The 15,933-nt window shown below is 54.2% G+C and overlaps 1 protein-coding gene across 3 annotated transcripts in view; it reads left to right on the top strand.

The window, feature by feature from the left end:
* ZNF423 (zinc finger protein 423) overlaps nt 1-15,933 on the top strand; it is a 345,953-nt gene that overhangs the window by 161,292 nt on the left and 168,728 nt on the right. Inside the window, exon 1 of one of the 3 annotated variants that reach the window (XM_070770527.1) lies at nt 12,540-12,944. The exons of the other annotated variants lie outside the window; for them this stretch is intronic. The gene's annotated coding sequence lies outside the window, so the exon portion shown is untranslated. Of the gene's footprint in view, nt 1-12,539; nt 12,945-15,933 lie in introns of those variants that run through there. 3 annotated transcript variants of the gene reach the window in all.

Here is a 15,933-nt window from a genome sequence, read left to right as displayed (position 1 = left end):
GAGCTTTGCCAGTCCCATGGCATGAATTAGATGACCTGTTGCCCATGTGATGCAGTTTGAGGTACCCAACACAGCTGCCCCCTTCTCCTTGAACAGAAATCCTTGCCAGGCCTCATCCAGGGCTCTAGGTGACTGAATTCTTGCATGACTGTCAAACCCTCATCAAGAATGTGATTGTTCCTGGTTCCTACCAGCAAGGTGATCTTGGTGGACATGGAGTATGCTAGAAATGCATGCTGGGGCAGATAGCTAGCTGTTTCATCCTGGCTGTTTTATCAGCTAGAGTCACCTGCCTTCTGATGGCTGTGGACCCATGTTAGGCCCAGAATGCTAGGAAGTCCCGTGGACCACCAGACACTCTGCTGCCTTTCTTGGAGCTCAGTCCCATTGAAGGGAGCTGCTTTCCATCTCCTGGCCTTGATGGTCAGATCTCTGTCTCACCAGCTCCTGGTTGGTTTGGATGTCCAGATCTGGGAAGGTGAGTTTTCTGGTGACGTGGGCTGTACACGTCACAGGTGTACTCATACGTGTGTGTCCATGGGTCCTGGTTAATGCCTGGCAGAGCTCCGCAGCGTAGGTGAAAGTGCAAGAGATTATACCCTCCTGGATCCTCTTTCCCTGGGGAATTCAGTCTATTCTACTGATCCAGCGAGCACCCAAATGGGGCTCAGGGCCAGAGCTGTGCTGTTCCCGATTGCTGGATGCATCGAGGATCAACTGAGTCGTCTATCAGTTCATGCATCCCCTCCTGCTCTGAGTGTTCATGTATTAATTGTGGCTGATGTTATGAGTTGGAGGGTCAGTGTAGCTGGAGAAGACTTCCTGGAGGAGGGAGCCCTGTGGGTGTGTGCATGTATGTGTGAGCATGTGCACACACGTGTACATAGGTATATGTGTGTCACACCCTGCATACATGCGTGTAAGGAGCAAGAATGAGTCTGTGTGTGTGCATGGACACACGTGCGCCTGCACATGCCTTGTATATAAGCCTGTGTGCCCAGTAGGACTGTACAAGCGAAACCTTGGTGCCAATAACAGCAGCTTGGGAAACCTCCCTTGCCGGTGTGGATCCCAGGCTGGAGAAAAGAAGCTGCAGTTGGGTAGAGCAGATTTTGTAGCTTGGCTTCATGTGCGTGTGAGCACTTGGGTGTGTTTTAATTAACTAGAACATTTGCCTGGAAATGAGCAGCGGCGGCAGCAGGCGCAAAGGCAGCTGGCAGGAGGGGGCGGGGCGGTGGCAGCCGTGGTGGCGGAGGCCGTGGCAGCCAGGCTCCCCAGCTTCTACCTGACCCGTCCCGGCTGATGGAGCCATGGAGTGGTGGGGCGGCAGGCTGCCCCTGGTGCTGGGCATGGGCCCAGCAGATAGGGGATTCTGGGAGTGGCTGAACTTTCTAGAATTCCCAAGACTCCTCCCCACCCCCACCTAATCACAGATGACCAGGGCAGTCATTCCAGCACATGGGTGGGGACATGCAACTCCTGGCATTGTATCCAGGGCGGGCTTTGGCCCCATGAGTCGTGTAGGACAGACTGTCCTCTCTCTACTCCCAACCCAGCACCTGGAACATAATGGGACATGTGTACATGCTTATTGTGTGTGTGACTCAGTAGATAAAGGCAACCGAGGCTCAGAGAGGTTGAGTGATGTCTCCAGGGTCACACAGCATGTTAGTAGATCCGCTGGAAAGGTTGACTCTTGTTTCTAGCACTCTTCCCACAGTCCTGTAATGTTGGCATGAGGAAGTGCATGGCATCATTTCAGGGGAAGATGAATACTCACACCACAGGTACACCTCCCCCTCTGCCTTGAGCAGTTCTAAGTTGTCTATCCACCATCCTGTCCATGTGGGTGGTGGGAAGGATATTCTCAGGATTTCTTGGGATGATAGTGTTTTCTCCCATCAAGAGAGAAGTGGGGAAGGGCTGGTGGTGACTGGTGGGGAAGGACTGGGGCGATTCCTTTCTAAGAAAACTTCGTCACCAGTAGCTCACAGATTGTAGTTTATTGAAGAAAATCTCTTCACTTAGATGCTAGACCTCCTGCCACCCCTAGATACCCCTCTCTTTGCCATCAGTCTGTTCTGAGGCCTCATTCTTAGAGTCTACCCCTTAGCACCTCCAGGCTGGGGTGTTTCATTGGCTCCCCTGGGTGTCTGTTCTCTGCTTTCTCTTTGCCCCATCCCACTCATGGGCTGTTGACTGATGAATCTGTTGAAATACCACTTTATTCATGTTGCTCTCTGTCTAGTGGTCCCGAGGTTGGACTCTGGGGCCACACTGCCTGGGGTCAGACGTAGGCTCTGCCCCTCTGTGATTGCAGCAGAGTGGCATCAGCTCTCCAGACCTTGCTGTCCTTACTTGTAAACTGGAACAGTGCTCTGTATGCACTTTGGCAGGAAGTCATATACACACGGCAGGACCACTGACGCTTGTTGGAGACATGAATTGGGCTGCTACCCACCCAGGTGGGCTTCCCTGGTGACTCAGCGGTAAAGAATCTGCCTGCCAAGCAGGAAACACAGGTTGGACCCCTGGGTCGGGAAGATCCCCTGGAGGAGGGTATGGTAACCCACTCCAGTATTCTTGCCTGGAGAATCTCACAGACAGAGGAGCCTGGTGGGCTACAATCCATAGGGTCAGGAAAGAGTCAGACATGACTGAGCTACTTAAGCAGCAACAACCCAGCCGCGAGCACTCTGTGCACTGGTTGTATACACACCGAAAGTCCTGTGGGCACTCTGACTGAGGTGCCCGTGGTAGGAGAGGGTGATGGGACACAGGCTGATGGATGGAAGAGCAAAGTTACGTTCAAATTGACCCTTCCTGGGTGCCTGCTCTCAGATAACGTGGAATCACAGGCTATTTCTGTCTTTTTGCTGAATGCATAGCTCAATTTACATAAGATAAAAGTACATGTAGTAGGTAATACTGACATCTACCTATTTTCTATCTATCTCTCTAACTATCCATCCATCTGTTGGAATAACTTCCATTCTCGTGCCAGCTGTCTTTCTTGCCCTTATTTCCTCTGCCCAGAATGTTCTGTCTACCTGCCCCTTGGCTTTTTATTTTTCCCCCATCAATTAAGACCCAGCGTGAGGTCTGGTCTGCCCCATGGTGGCACCTGTGATCGGCCAGCCAGACCTGACTTCCGTCTAACAACACCCTTTTTATGGTCCGCCGTGGTCTGCCTTGTCTCGTGCCCTTTCCTCAGTCTCCTTTAAAGAATAAGCTCCTGAAGGCATGGGCTCGGGGTTGTTTCCTCTTGGTCACGTGCTGTGCCCAGAAACTGGTGAGTCCTCATGCCTGGAGAATCCCATGGACAGAGGAGCCAGGCAGCTACAGCCATAGGGTCACAAGAGTTGGACATGACTTGGAGACTAAACCACCACCGCTACCACCATCCGTGCTGACTGAACGGAAGACTGGATCGGGATTTGCTGCTGAGGCAGGAAGGAGGGTGGGTGCCTGCACGTGCGTGTGCGAGTACACACGCGTGTCCTCATGTGTATTTGCACACATGTGCTTGCTTTGGCCCATCAGTTTGGGTGCCTGCACGTGCGTGTGCGAGTACACACGCGTGTCCTCATGTGTATTTGCACACATGTGCTTGCTTTGGCCCATCAGTTTGATGCTTCTCTCTAATTGGATTTCTGAAGAAAGGTGCCTGCTTTAATTTTTAATTAGAAATCAGAGCACAGAAAGAACGGGCCAGCACTGCAGCTGGGGGTCTTTCTCAACGCTGGAGTTCTCTTTAACAAGCACTCACTGTCCGGGGCGGCTTCTGTTCGGGCTGGACACCATGGCTTGCACCGGTGGGAGTGTCTTAATGCCTACGAAATTATCATGTAATTATTTGGTAATAGGGCATCAGGATTTTGCTTATACAGCAGTCTTTCCCTGCAGCTGAAAAAAATCGCCAAGGAAGACAAGCCAGAGACAACCAGAGCTCTACCTGGGGAGTTGTGGGGCTCGCACATCTTTTGAAGAGATGGGGTCCCTGCCCTCTGGGAGTCCAGCTGGAAGCTCTTGTACTTTTCTATGCTCAGTTGCTTCAGTCGTGTCCGACTCTTTTCGACACCGTGGACTGTAACCCACCAGGCTCCTCTGTCCATGGGATTCTCCAGGCAAGAACACTGGAGTGGGTTGCCATTTCCTCCTCCAGGGGATCTTCTGGACCCAGAAACCCTGGTCTCTGTCAAATGGGATTACCGTGTGACCCATTTCTCCTAGACAGGAGATGTGTTTAGCATGTTTGCTGTAGGTAAAATGATCTGTGCAGAATGTGTCACGTGGGGAGTAATTACCTGGGCACCAGGGCAGGGTGGGGAGTCTCACCTGCTGGTGGAAACCTACCCTGGGCTTCTGGGCTCCAGCAAGGACCCTGGCAGGTGTGGGATGCCCTCAGGGTCTGGGTAGCCTCCAGGTAGGGCGCCTCCTGGTGGGGTAACCCAAATACCGCACACGTAGTAGGGTCCACTGGGGACGTTCACATATGCTTGAGTGTTTTTTTTTTCAGGAAGCTTTTAAACTGCAATTCAGTACTTTGGTCAGGACTTTCTGGGGTGGAGAGCACAGACCCTCAGGCTAGGCGGCTGGCTCCCCTACTTACTGCTCTGTCACCGTGGGGAAATTACTCTTAACTTCCCTATGCTTCACTTTCTCTTCTGGAAAGGAGGAATGGCAGCGGATTCTCCCCTATAGTGTCCCTAGGAAGATTAAAGACAGCTGGTAAAGAATCCGCCCGCAATGCTGGAGACCTGGGTTCAATCCCTGGGTTGGGAAGATCTCCTAGAGAAGGGAACGGCTACCTACTCTAGTATTCTGGCCCGGAGAATTCCATGGACTGTATAGTATAGGTCCTGAATCCCTTATTCACTATTCTGAATTCCAGAAAGCCTGAAACCAGAAGTTTTGGTCCATCTAGTCAAAGCTGTGGTTTTTCCGGTAGTCATGTATGGATATTAGAGTTGGACCATAAAGAAGGCTAAACACTGAGGAAGTGATGCTTTTGAATGGTGGTGCTGGAGAAGACTCTTGAGAGTCCCTTGGACAGCAAGGAGATCAAACCAGTCTATCCTAAAGGAAATCAACCCTGAATCTTCATTGGAAGGACTCATACTGAAGCTGAAGCTCCAATATGTTGGCCACCTGATACAAAAAGCTGACTCATTGGAAAAGACGCTGATGCTGGGAAAGATTGAAGGCAGGAGGAGAAGGGGACGATAGGGGATGAGATGTTGGATGGCATCACTGACTCGATGGACATGAGTTTGAGCAAACTCCTGGAGGTAGTGAAGGACAGGGAAGCCTGGTGTAGATGGGGTCACAAAGAGTCAGACACGACTTAGCGACAGAACATCAACAACAACCACCACTCATTTGGCAGCCAGATTTGACCTGGCTGATGTGAGCCATTAAATTACAGAGTTTAATTTATGGTGGTGAATTACGTTTTGTTGTGCTCAGTTGCTTCTGAGGTGTTGCCAGATACCAAGGAAAGGCAGTTTGTTACTTTTCTAGAACCTGAAGAGGTCTGGATTCTGGAACACATCTGGCTTCGAGGGTTTCGGGTAGGGGATTGTGGACCAGCATGTGCAAGATATATGAGGCTTCACACACAGAATCCTGCTCAGTCAGCACTGGGCAGAGCTGTCCTTCGACCTCATCAACAAAACAGCGCTGCTCGACCTCTGTCCCTCACAGCACGACTGGTGCACTTGGGTAGGAGGTGGGATGCCCCGTGGCAGGTTGATTTGTGTTTGGGACACACAGGAAGGGCTGACTCTTGCCGGCTCCAGGTGCTGGCCGCTGGATTCCCTGCTCGTGGTTTGTGTCTGTTTCGGAGGTGGCTGCTGCCAGTTCTGTAGCTCCCTGAAAGATCCTGGGCCTGAAGGAACCCCTTCACACATCTTCCTCCACCTCCCCTGGGGGGCAGCCGTCCTCCTGTTGGAGGGGCATTGCCTGGTGCCTGCTGACACCATTTCTCTGGTGCCCCCCAAGCGGCCCTGTGTGGCTAATGAGGATGCTCGGCCTTCCTAGTCGTGGGAATCCTATTGGCTCTGACACCACCTTCCGAAGGGGCTGCGGGGTGTGGAACAGCATGTGCCTGTGAAGGAAGGCAATTAGGAAAATTGGAGGTGAACCTCCCTTTATTTACACATTTCTCTTTTACTCCCTGATAAGACGCGGTCCTTTGAGATGCTCGCCCCTGCCTTCCCCCCTCCAGTGTTTCTGGCCTGGCTCCCTAAGGGAATTGAACATTTTTCTCATGGGGCAGTGCCTCAGCTTGGTCCTCCAGGTGCAATCCATTCACACCACACCAGCTTTTCAAAGAGCTCCCCCTCCTCCCAAACACAAAAGATGCTTTAACTGTCTTGCCTCAAGCCAGTGTTGTCAACTAGCTGTACTTTATCTCTTCTGTTTGGGTTGTAAAACCCAGCAATTAAGAAAATTCCTGCTTCAGATTAATTGTAGCCTACTTGGCTGGGAGCGAGGCAGTGTGCTGTGTCACCGGAGTTTCACGGCTTTTGAGGCAGGGGGAGCTGGAGCGCTCAGGGAAACCGAGTCTCAGAGAAAGGAGGGCCGTGGTCGCCTACAGCTGGCTCATGGGGCAGAGTGAGACAGGCCTGGAATTCAGGGCCCAGAGTCTCGTCCCCCTAGCTAGATGGTTTCTTTCATCTGAGCCTCTCTGCTGGGCAGAGAGGGAGCTGAGCAGAGAGGAGCATCCCTGGCGGCCTGTGAGTGGGCAGACACCCCCACCCCATCCTTCCTGGGCCGCATGGCCCGTGGGGTCTGATGTCTGAGTGTGGATGAGCGCAGATTCCGTGTTCTGTCTTTGCGGGGAGCCCTTGTGGGCATTTGCACTGGTCTCTTTTGCAGAAGCAGGTTGTCCGAGGGCTAGAGGTTAGGAAAACCCTGACCAGTTGCCTACTGTGTGCTGTGTGCTGTGTTGGGTGGCTGCTTCTCTCTGCGCTGGCCAGGATGGAGGCAGACAGCTGAGCAGCCGCTGACTGCATGCTGCCTGCATTTGGGGCCCTGGAGGGAGCGCCCCATCCTAGCGCTTCTCCTGTGGCCACAGCCCAGGTGTAGGAGGGGTGGGCAGGTCGTGCCTGCCCTTGGCCTCTCACGCAGTCCTCGCCGGTGATCCCACCTGTGGGCCCGCTGGTAGCAGTTTACAGGGCATCCACACAGGGCTCTGGAGAAGGAACTGGCAACCCACTCCAGTGTTCTTGCCTAGAGAATCCTGTGGACAGAGGAGCCTGGTGGGCTGCCGGCTATGGGGTCGCACAGAGTCAGACACGACTGAAACGACTTAGCAGCAGCAGTAGCAGCACACAGACTCTGTTCTCCTCTGACCCTCACTGCAGCCCTGCGAGTGACCAGAGCCCCAGAGAGTGGAAACAGGGGCTCAGGGTGGGGAGTGTAGGGCCACATGGCCCAGAAGCAGGAGGCAAGACCAGCCGGGCCGCTGCGTGTGGTGGGACACGGCGGCAGGTGGGGGCAAGACTGCCAACTCTTTTTTTTTCCCTTGTGGTTTTCTTCTGAGTCCTTATCGTAAGAGAGTGAAACCCGGGGCTCTCTGAGGGGCCTCGGGGTCCACCCTCCTGCGTCAGCCTGGCTGGGCTGCACACTCTGGGCCGCCTCATTAGCTGCCTGCTGGGCTTGGTTCAGGGACCCTGGAGGGGAGTGTGAGCCTGAGTCTTTGGGGACACCTGTCCTGCTGAATCTGAAAGAGGAAGGGTGCCCCTTATCCTGCCCATTGTGTGTGATGGCCTAGGGCTCTGTGGACGCCCGTGGAGGAGATGAGTCAGATTTGAGGCTCTCCTTTTTCCCCCCCTACCACATTCCCTGAGCTTATTTCTCCCCCTACCACACTCCCTGAGCTTACTAAGGGTTACCAACTGGGCCCGGGGGCAGACGCTGAGCTAGATACTTTCCAGACAGCATCCCCTTCCATCATCAAGTCTGGGAGGGAGGCATCCCTTTTCACTGTCTTCATTTTACAGTTGAGGTTTGTGGCTCAGAGAGGGGAGATCACTTTCCCCAGGTCACACAGCATGCATGTGACAGGGCCAAGCTTCAACCCAAGCCCATGCATTTGACCTCCACTGCCCATGCTTCTTGTCTCCTGGGTGGCCTGGGGCTTGAGGGGGCCAGGGCTGGGGGAGCCTGCAGGATGTGGGATCTGTAGGCTTGGTGACACCGGACCTTGTTTCCCAGGTTTCGCTGCCCATGCTGAGGCTGCCCCAGGTGGTTCTGAGTCTCCTGGGCCTGGACCCTGCCAGTCAGATGGAGGTGGGGATTTCTATAGGACTGGTCACAGCCACTACCAACGCAGTGGAACCTGCTGGCTGGACCCATGTCGAGGTCCGTTTTCTGAACACTCCTTGGGGGTCCTATAGAATAGGTCTCAGGAGCTGCCTGGATGAGGGCTGGGCCAGGAAGGAGGGTAGGAGTCCCAGCCTAGGATGACTCCAGCCTTGCAGACTCAGCTCCCATTGGGAGTCACCTGGGAGCTGTGGCAGCTTGGGTCTCCCACCTGCACCATTTCTGGGGCTCAGTTTCCAAGTCTGTGACATAGGCAAGGGCGGTTCCTGATCTCTCCTTGACACGGGACGTCCGGGGGTATTGAGGCCTTCATGAGCCACTGTGGGGAAGGGCTGCCCTCCTGGGTCTGGGGTGGATTGAGTGGCCTGATCCTCCTGTCCCAAGAGCTGCTCTCTGGAGATGGTCCTCAGGTGTCGGTTTCCTCCATGGGTCTTCTGGGTGGACTTTGCGGTTTGGAGAGCAGGCTCTGCAGAAACTGTTGCCACGGGAAGGGGCAGGGAAGCGGCCTTGATCCAGGCAGACTTGTTTGCAAGCCGCTTGCCACAGAGAGCCCAGTTTCCATTTCTGTGACTTGAGGATAACATTGGCACAGACCCAGGTTGCTGCTGTTCAAGTCAGAACCTTCCCAGACTCCCATCGTCCTGGTCATTTACTCCTTGCATACGTGCTAAGTCCCTTCAGTCGGATCCAACTCTTTGTGACCCCATGGGCTGTAGCCCATCAGGCTTCTCTGTCCATGGGGTTCTCCAGGCAAGAACACTGGAGTGGGCTGCCGTGTCCTCCTCACTACACCCTGTTTAATGTCTTTGATTTACTTTTTAAGTTCTCCCTCCTTCACTTGAGGGATTGGGGTTGGGTAAGACAGTGAAAACTACGAGACAACTAGCTGTCTTCTGGTTGCATCACTAACCCACCGTCCGACCCCCTCCTGGGTCACCAGGCTCTTGGATATAAAGGAAGCGGTGCCAAAGGCTGATGCAGCTTGTTCTGTGCTGGGCAGTGTGCTGCACTCTCCAATTTAGTCAGCATGGCGTTTCCCTGGGGCCGGAGCTTCTTCCCATTTTATGGAGGAGGAAGTGAAGGCTCAGAGCTAGTGAATGGTGGAGCCAGGGCTGAATCCAGACTAACTGATGACCCACGGGGCTGAGCACCAGGGCTCTAGGGCTGCATGTCGGCCGGCTAGGAGATAAGCTTGGCATTGGCAGAGGAGCCTTGTTCCAGCCTCCCCACCAGGTCTGGGAGTGGCCGCTGGCCCAGGCTTGCCCTGGCATCACACACCCCCTTTTTCCCCTTGGCACCGGCCCCTCTTCCCTGGCCTTTTGCTCCCCTTCCTCAGTTGCCCTAATGACTTAGCCCAGGTGGCAGGTTACGTGGAGAAACCACTCCAGGGAAATAAGAGTCCTTGCTACCAGCCTGGGCCTCAGGTGCGTGCACAGCGGCCCTCCCTGGGGGTCCGGTGAGCTGCGCCTCCCACCTCCAGCTGTTAGGAACCTGAGAGCGCTGTGGCTGTGTGTGTGGTAGAGTAACTGTGTGCATGTAATTGTGCATGCATAGAACTGCACACATAGAACTATGTATATGGAACTGTACGTGACGTGTGACTTTTTGCAGAACCATGTGGGTATGTGACTGCCGTGTGTGTAGGTGTGTGTGTCTGTATGTGCATTTGTGCCTACCTGGGAGGCTGGAGGTAATGGGGGAGAGGAAGATGTTGCTGGGGGCCCCAGGAACGTATGGTGGGGGCAAGTGTTAACCTCCTTTGCTGGCTAAAACACACTTTGTAGAATAGTTACACATATGTTTGGATAATTAGAACAAAAGCCGAGAGAACAATTCCATTCAAAGGGACAAAGTGGGGAGGTGGGGCCCACCAAGATCTGGGGGGCCGAGTTCTGTCTCCCCAGCTCTCCCCCGCCTTTGCTGCATTTTGATCGCGCTATTTAGAAAATCCCTTTGTTGTAGGATAAACTGACATTGGCCCGTGCATTTCTGCTGTGAAGTTTGCTGTGTTCCAGGGCCCACTCGGGACAGCCAGGCCATTAGGAGCTGATTAAATGAGCTAATTTTAATTTGTTCAGTGGTTACAGATGCAGAGACCTTTCCATGCCCTTTTCTTGAGGCTCTATTTATTTATTAATTTTTTTTCTGAAAAGTAAAAGACCTTCAGGACTCCCTTTTCTCTTCCCATCCCCCTTCAAAAATAAACATGTGAAAACATTTCAAATAGGAACTTCAGCTGGGAGAGAAGGCCTTGAATATGGGCTTAGCCGCCAGAGGTGCCAGTGGGGGTCTCCCCGGTCTGGAAGTGGGGAGGGGGTTCAGAGCTGCTGGGATGGGCCACCCACCAGGGCTGGGAGAGAGGAACTTGAGGTTTAGTAGAAGTGATCCAAGACTTGAGTCTCACCGCTAGGCCTTCGCGCGTGCTGGTGCTGCTGCCTGGACCTCTGTCCTCATCCCTGCGTCCTTTCCTTGGCTGATTCTTACTCATCCTACTGGTCTCAACGCACAGGTTGCTTTTTCTAGGAAGCTCGTTGCACCCCAGTCCCCATTCTCCCACCGCCCCCGGGGACTTCTCCAGTCGTAGCAGATGTCAGCCCGTGGAGAACGTCTGTCTCTTTCAGGAGGCTGTGAACTCCGTAGGGCAGGAACTATGCCTGCGTCGTCTCCCCTCACACCTCCAGCACCAAAGTGTTCTAAACACATCCTCAACATCTGTTGAAGAGATGAATGGATGAATGGGTAGATGAGATCTGCACTAACTGAATGCCACTACACACAAAGCTCTTTTTTTAAATTTATTTTTTATTGAAATGTAGTTGACTTACCGTGTTGTACTAGTTTCTGGTATACAGAAAAGTGATTTGGTTGTATATATATGTTCTTTTTCATATTCTTTCCCATTATGGTTTATCACAAGATATGGAATATAGTTCCCTGTGCTATGCAGCAGGACCTTGTTGCTTATCCATTCTCTCTGTAGTAGTGTGCATCTGGTAATCCCAAACTCTCAATCCATCCCTCCGACCCCTCGGCCACCACAAATCTGTTCTTTATGTCTGTGAGTCTGTTTCTGTGTTTTGTAAATAAGTTCATTCATTGCTTGTTTTAGACTCTGCATATAAGTGATATGTGTCTTACTCTTTCTGACTTGCTTCACTTAGTGTGATAATCTCCAAGTCCATCTATATTGTGGCAAATGTCATTACTTCATTCTTTTGTATGGCTGAGTGATACTCCACCATATACGTGGGCCGCGTCGTCTTCATCCACTCTGTTGATGGACATTCAGGCTGTTTCTGTGTCTTGGCTGTCGTGAGCAGCGCTGCTGTGGACATTGGGGTGCACGCATCTTGAATCAGAGCTGTTTTCTGGATATATGCCCAGGAGCAAGATTGCTGGATCATATGGTAACTGTATTCTTAGTTTTTTGAGGAATGTCCATGCTGTTTTGTATCATATCTGTACCCGTTTACATTCCCACCAACAGTGTAGGAGGGTTCCCTTTTCTCCACACCCTCTCTAGCATCTCACTGCACACCAGGCTCTTGATGTCAGGACCCTGGGGTCCAACCAATTTCAAATTGTCATCCGGAGCTGCGTGTCCCTGGCCCTCCCCCTTCCGGTGACCTCTTTTCTCACTGATGAGGGCTGAGGAGTCAGTGTTGAGGGCCGAATCTTGAAAAATGAGCGTGGTGGGAATCCACGCTCACCCGTCCCAGCATGATGCTGATTTCCAGGGCCAGGATGAAGCTCTGGCCCAGCTCTGCTGGAAACCTGACCAAAGGCCGCAGAGGGAGGCGAAGGGAGGAAAATTGCTCCGTGACCTGGCTTTTTACAGCACTTGCGGGCCAGCCGGCCTTGGAGGATAATGGGCCGGCCCTGGAGGTGCTCGGAGCATAGAAAAGGGGGGCTTGTGTGGACTCAGCTGACGGCCACCCCCACTCTTGCCTCAACTCCTGGCCCCCTCCCTGCTTCTTCATTTTTTAACACGTCTTTCTCTGGGGTTGGGGCACCTTTCTGAGCGGCGGGGTTTTCCCTGGAGCTTGCAGCCGCTGTGGCTGGGCCAGTTTCTGGGGCCTGGTTTCCATTTGCTGAGCACTCCTTTCCGCAGACGGCACCCCACCCACCCCACCCAGGGCCTCTGAGGGGCTGTCCCCCACCCTGTCCTGGCAGCCCTGCGTTCCTCCTTTAACCCCAGCCTCAGGGACAAGCGCTTGAGCAGGACTGTCCCGGCCCCTCATCTCTAGAGGAATCCCAGGGCTGGCGGGAGAGTCAGAGCTTCCCCGGGTGCCCCTGGGGTCTGGGGCCCTCAACTGGGTCAGCATCTGGCCGAGTGGCCCAGCCTTTGGCCTCCTCTGTCTCCTCCCCCACTCCCTCCCCGAGGCCCTTCCTCTCCCCACTAGCTGGATTCCCCGCCAAGGCGGCGGGAGCAGCCACGCTGGGCCCATCCTTTCCCCGGCTGAGGCTGAGGGTGGGGATGAGTCCTGGGGCTGAGGTCACCAGCGGGGCAGTGGGAAGCGCTTTTCCAGCCCTCGCCTGCCCGGCCGCTGGGTGCCCAGAGCGGGGGCATCAAACAATTTATCCTGGGATGTCCCGGTGAGCAGGGGGGAGAGGTAAGTGGAGGGGCGGGGCTGGAGGGGGAGAATGGATAAAACAGGCTGGTGTCTGCACTGGAACGCCAAGAGTCCCCTTAGAGGCTCCTGGCTCCCTGGGAAGTTGAATGTCTGAACATTCGCTCAGAGTGGAATCTAACCCAGAAAGAAGGGAGCTGTTTTTCCTGGACTGGGGGAGAAAAGTGAGGGCCTCAGAGGCACTGGTGGCTGGGGTGTCAGATCTGTGTCGGGTCCTGCAGTGTGGGGGTGGAGGATGGCCCTCTTGGGAGCACCCTGCTTTCTGGGTCTGGCACCGCTCTCACTTCCCCCCTGCCCTTCTCTGTGTCTGTCCGGTGGCCTCCGGGCTCCCCGTCTCTGCTGAGGAGGCTGGCCGGCATCCCCGCTGGTCTGCGTGCCCTTTGGGCCGGAGTGCTTGTGGGCCACTAGGCACCTTGGCTCCCGTCCCGTCCCAGGGCCTCACCTCTGCCCCACTTCCTGCCCTGGTTCCTGGCTGTCGGCTGGGAGGTGGCCGCATGCCGCCTTCTGGGCCTGACCTTGCCACCCACGAGGCCAGCGTGGCCTTGAGCTGTCACCTCCCAGGCATCGGTCTCCTCTTCCGTCATTGGGAGACTTGCCAAGAGGACACCGAGACAAGCCTCTGACTATGGATCACCGGACCGTGATTCCCGATGGATTGGCGTGGGGCCTGCCGGTGGGGCAGGGTGGGAGGGGGCCTCGGTGGTAAGCGAAGCGGCTGTTTCTTGTGGCCAGCCACTTGTTCTCCGTGGGAAGGAACCAGCGCATTTCTCTCTGTGTCGTAACCAAGCTACCGAAATGGCAAACTTGGGTTCTGCAGTTACACAGCGTTTTGGAAGCAAATTGATAGGATAATGTGTTATTATTGGCTACTGGGTTAATAGCCGTTTTGGCAGGCGTGCCAATCCTGTGTGGCTTTGCTGGCGCGGGCGTAAGGATGGCATGGTGGGTAGAGGGGAATGGTGGGTGTGCGTGGCACCGAGTGGCAGGCCGGGGAGGACCTCAGGGGTGGATGCTCAGCCCTGATTAGCTGTTGCCACCGCCAAGACCAGAGAGGTTGAGAGACCAGCGTCGGGTCCCACAGTGAGTCGGTGCTCGAGTTGGACTGTGGGTCTCTGTGGGAAGGATAGCTTGGTCTGCGATCTCTGAAGGCAGAGAAGCGCCTTCGCTCTGAGCCTCGTGTTAGCATCCAGGAAGATGGAGGTTTGGAACATGCCCAAGGCAGCTCAGTCAGGATTCAGGGCTGTCGCACGTGCTAATGCCCGCTCCCGGAATGCGCTTCCTCCACGTCCCCTGGCTCGCTTGCTTGCTTGCTCCAGGTCTGTGCTCAAGTGTCACCGTGTCGTCGCCTGTCTGGAGCAGCACCCCACCCATTCCCTCATTCTCTGTCCTTACGCTGCTCCGTATTTTCTTTGTTGTGCCGCCTGACTTACTACAGTTGGATTTACTGCTGTATCGTCAGCCTCCTCTCATTCCACTGTAGGCGAGGACTGTTGTGCTCGCTACCCTGTCCCCGGAGCCTGGAACAGGGCTGCAGAGTAGACACTTGGTGACATTTGTTGAGGGAATAGATGCATGTAAATTACAATGTTGTTTTAAAAATGCCTGCCACGTGACAGGGGACCGATTCCGTCTCCTCTCAGAGGATGGTGGGAGTCGGGGATCCTGTTGTTCCTGTCCCCCAAGAGGTGGTCAGCAAGCCCTCTCTATGGGCTCGTGGTGACATCATTTCTTTTTGCTAAGGAAGCTCAGAAGGGAATGAGTTCCCCATCACTGGAAGGAACCAAACCTGGCAGAGGGCATGGAAGTGCCGGTGGGGAGTGAATTGCATCCCCCTGAGGGCCCTTCTGTGTTTGGGTTCTGTGATGGGCTCAGGGGTAGGACAGCGGGGTCCGCTGTCTCTATCACACGCAGTTAGCGGCTCCTACCCTGGGGTGGCGTGTGAGGATTTGGAAAATTGTAAAAAATGCTCATGGGAAGGGTAAACTAAGAGTGGGCGGTATGGCCCACCGTGGGTGGGGAGCCCTGCGGTTAACCAGGGGTCTGCCCAGCAGCCTCTGCTCTTGCTGCCTCCGATCTGGAAACGACACAGTGATACATTCACTGAGCATTATTTCCCGTGTGCCCGGCGCTGGGCCAGAGTTGCTTAACCTGGATTATCCGATTTAATCCTCACCACAGCCAGAGGAGGCAGAAGGTTTTCTGTGTCTACTTTCCCCCTTGGTGGGGCTTAGAGAGGTTCAGTAACAGATCCCAGGTCACCACAGCTGGTCAGGGGTGGAGCCGGGCTGGGAACCTAGCTCTCTGGCTCAAGAGCCGTCCTGGACAAGCTCCTGAGGCCCCTGGAACCAGGCTCCCTTGGCCAGTGTGTTTGCTGCCCCAGCACTTGGAGACAGCCTGGCACGGATGGAGTAGATGTCAGTAAGTATCCGGAGAAGGAATGAATGAATGCAAGGAGTGTCCTAAGATGAACAGGAAGTGATCAATTCCTGTTTGGGCAGGGGAAGGAGAAATGCAGGGCAGCGGTGGCCAAGAAGGTGTGATAGCCGCGTGTGCTTGGCTGGCCTGACTTCCTCCCAGAAAAACTTACAAGGGGGCCACTTGGCTGTGTGTACCTCGTGGGAGGGCACGCTCATTTGTGGGTGGTTAGTAGGGAGATTTGAGGTGAGTTTTGGAGACACACACACACACACACACTTGCTCTCTGTGTGTCTCTCTCAGCCCCGGTGTGCTGTGTGCAAAGATACTCATTTCCCTAGTTTTACCAGACAAAAATGCAAACCTTTCAGCCCACCCCAGATCACACTGCTGAGGCTGTACCTTTAAGAGCTTGGACTCTTTGCTCATTATTTTATTAAATCTATTCATTTGTTCTGCTTAGTCTGAATAAATAGAAGGCCCGTACCCACCCACCTCTGACTCTTCCCTCCTGTCCATTCCCAGTGTCTCCTTGGTTTGAATGTGGCTTTTTCAG

The sequence above is a fragment of the Bos indicus genome, chromosome 18, assembly GCF_029378745.1.
Source record: "Bos indicus isolate NIAB-ARS_2022 breed Sahiwal x Tharparkar chromosome 18, NIAB-ARS_B.indTharparkar_mat_pri_1.0, whole genome shotgun sequence".
NCBI lineage: Eukaryota > Metazoa > Chordata > Mammalia > Artiodactyla > Bovidae > Bos > Bos indicus.
Note: the sequence above shows the minus strand (reverse complement) of the source record. Positions and strands in the feature narration are given on the sequence as shown.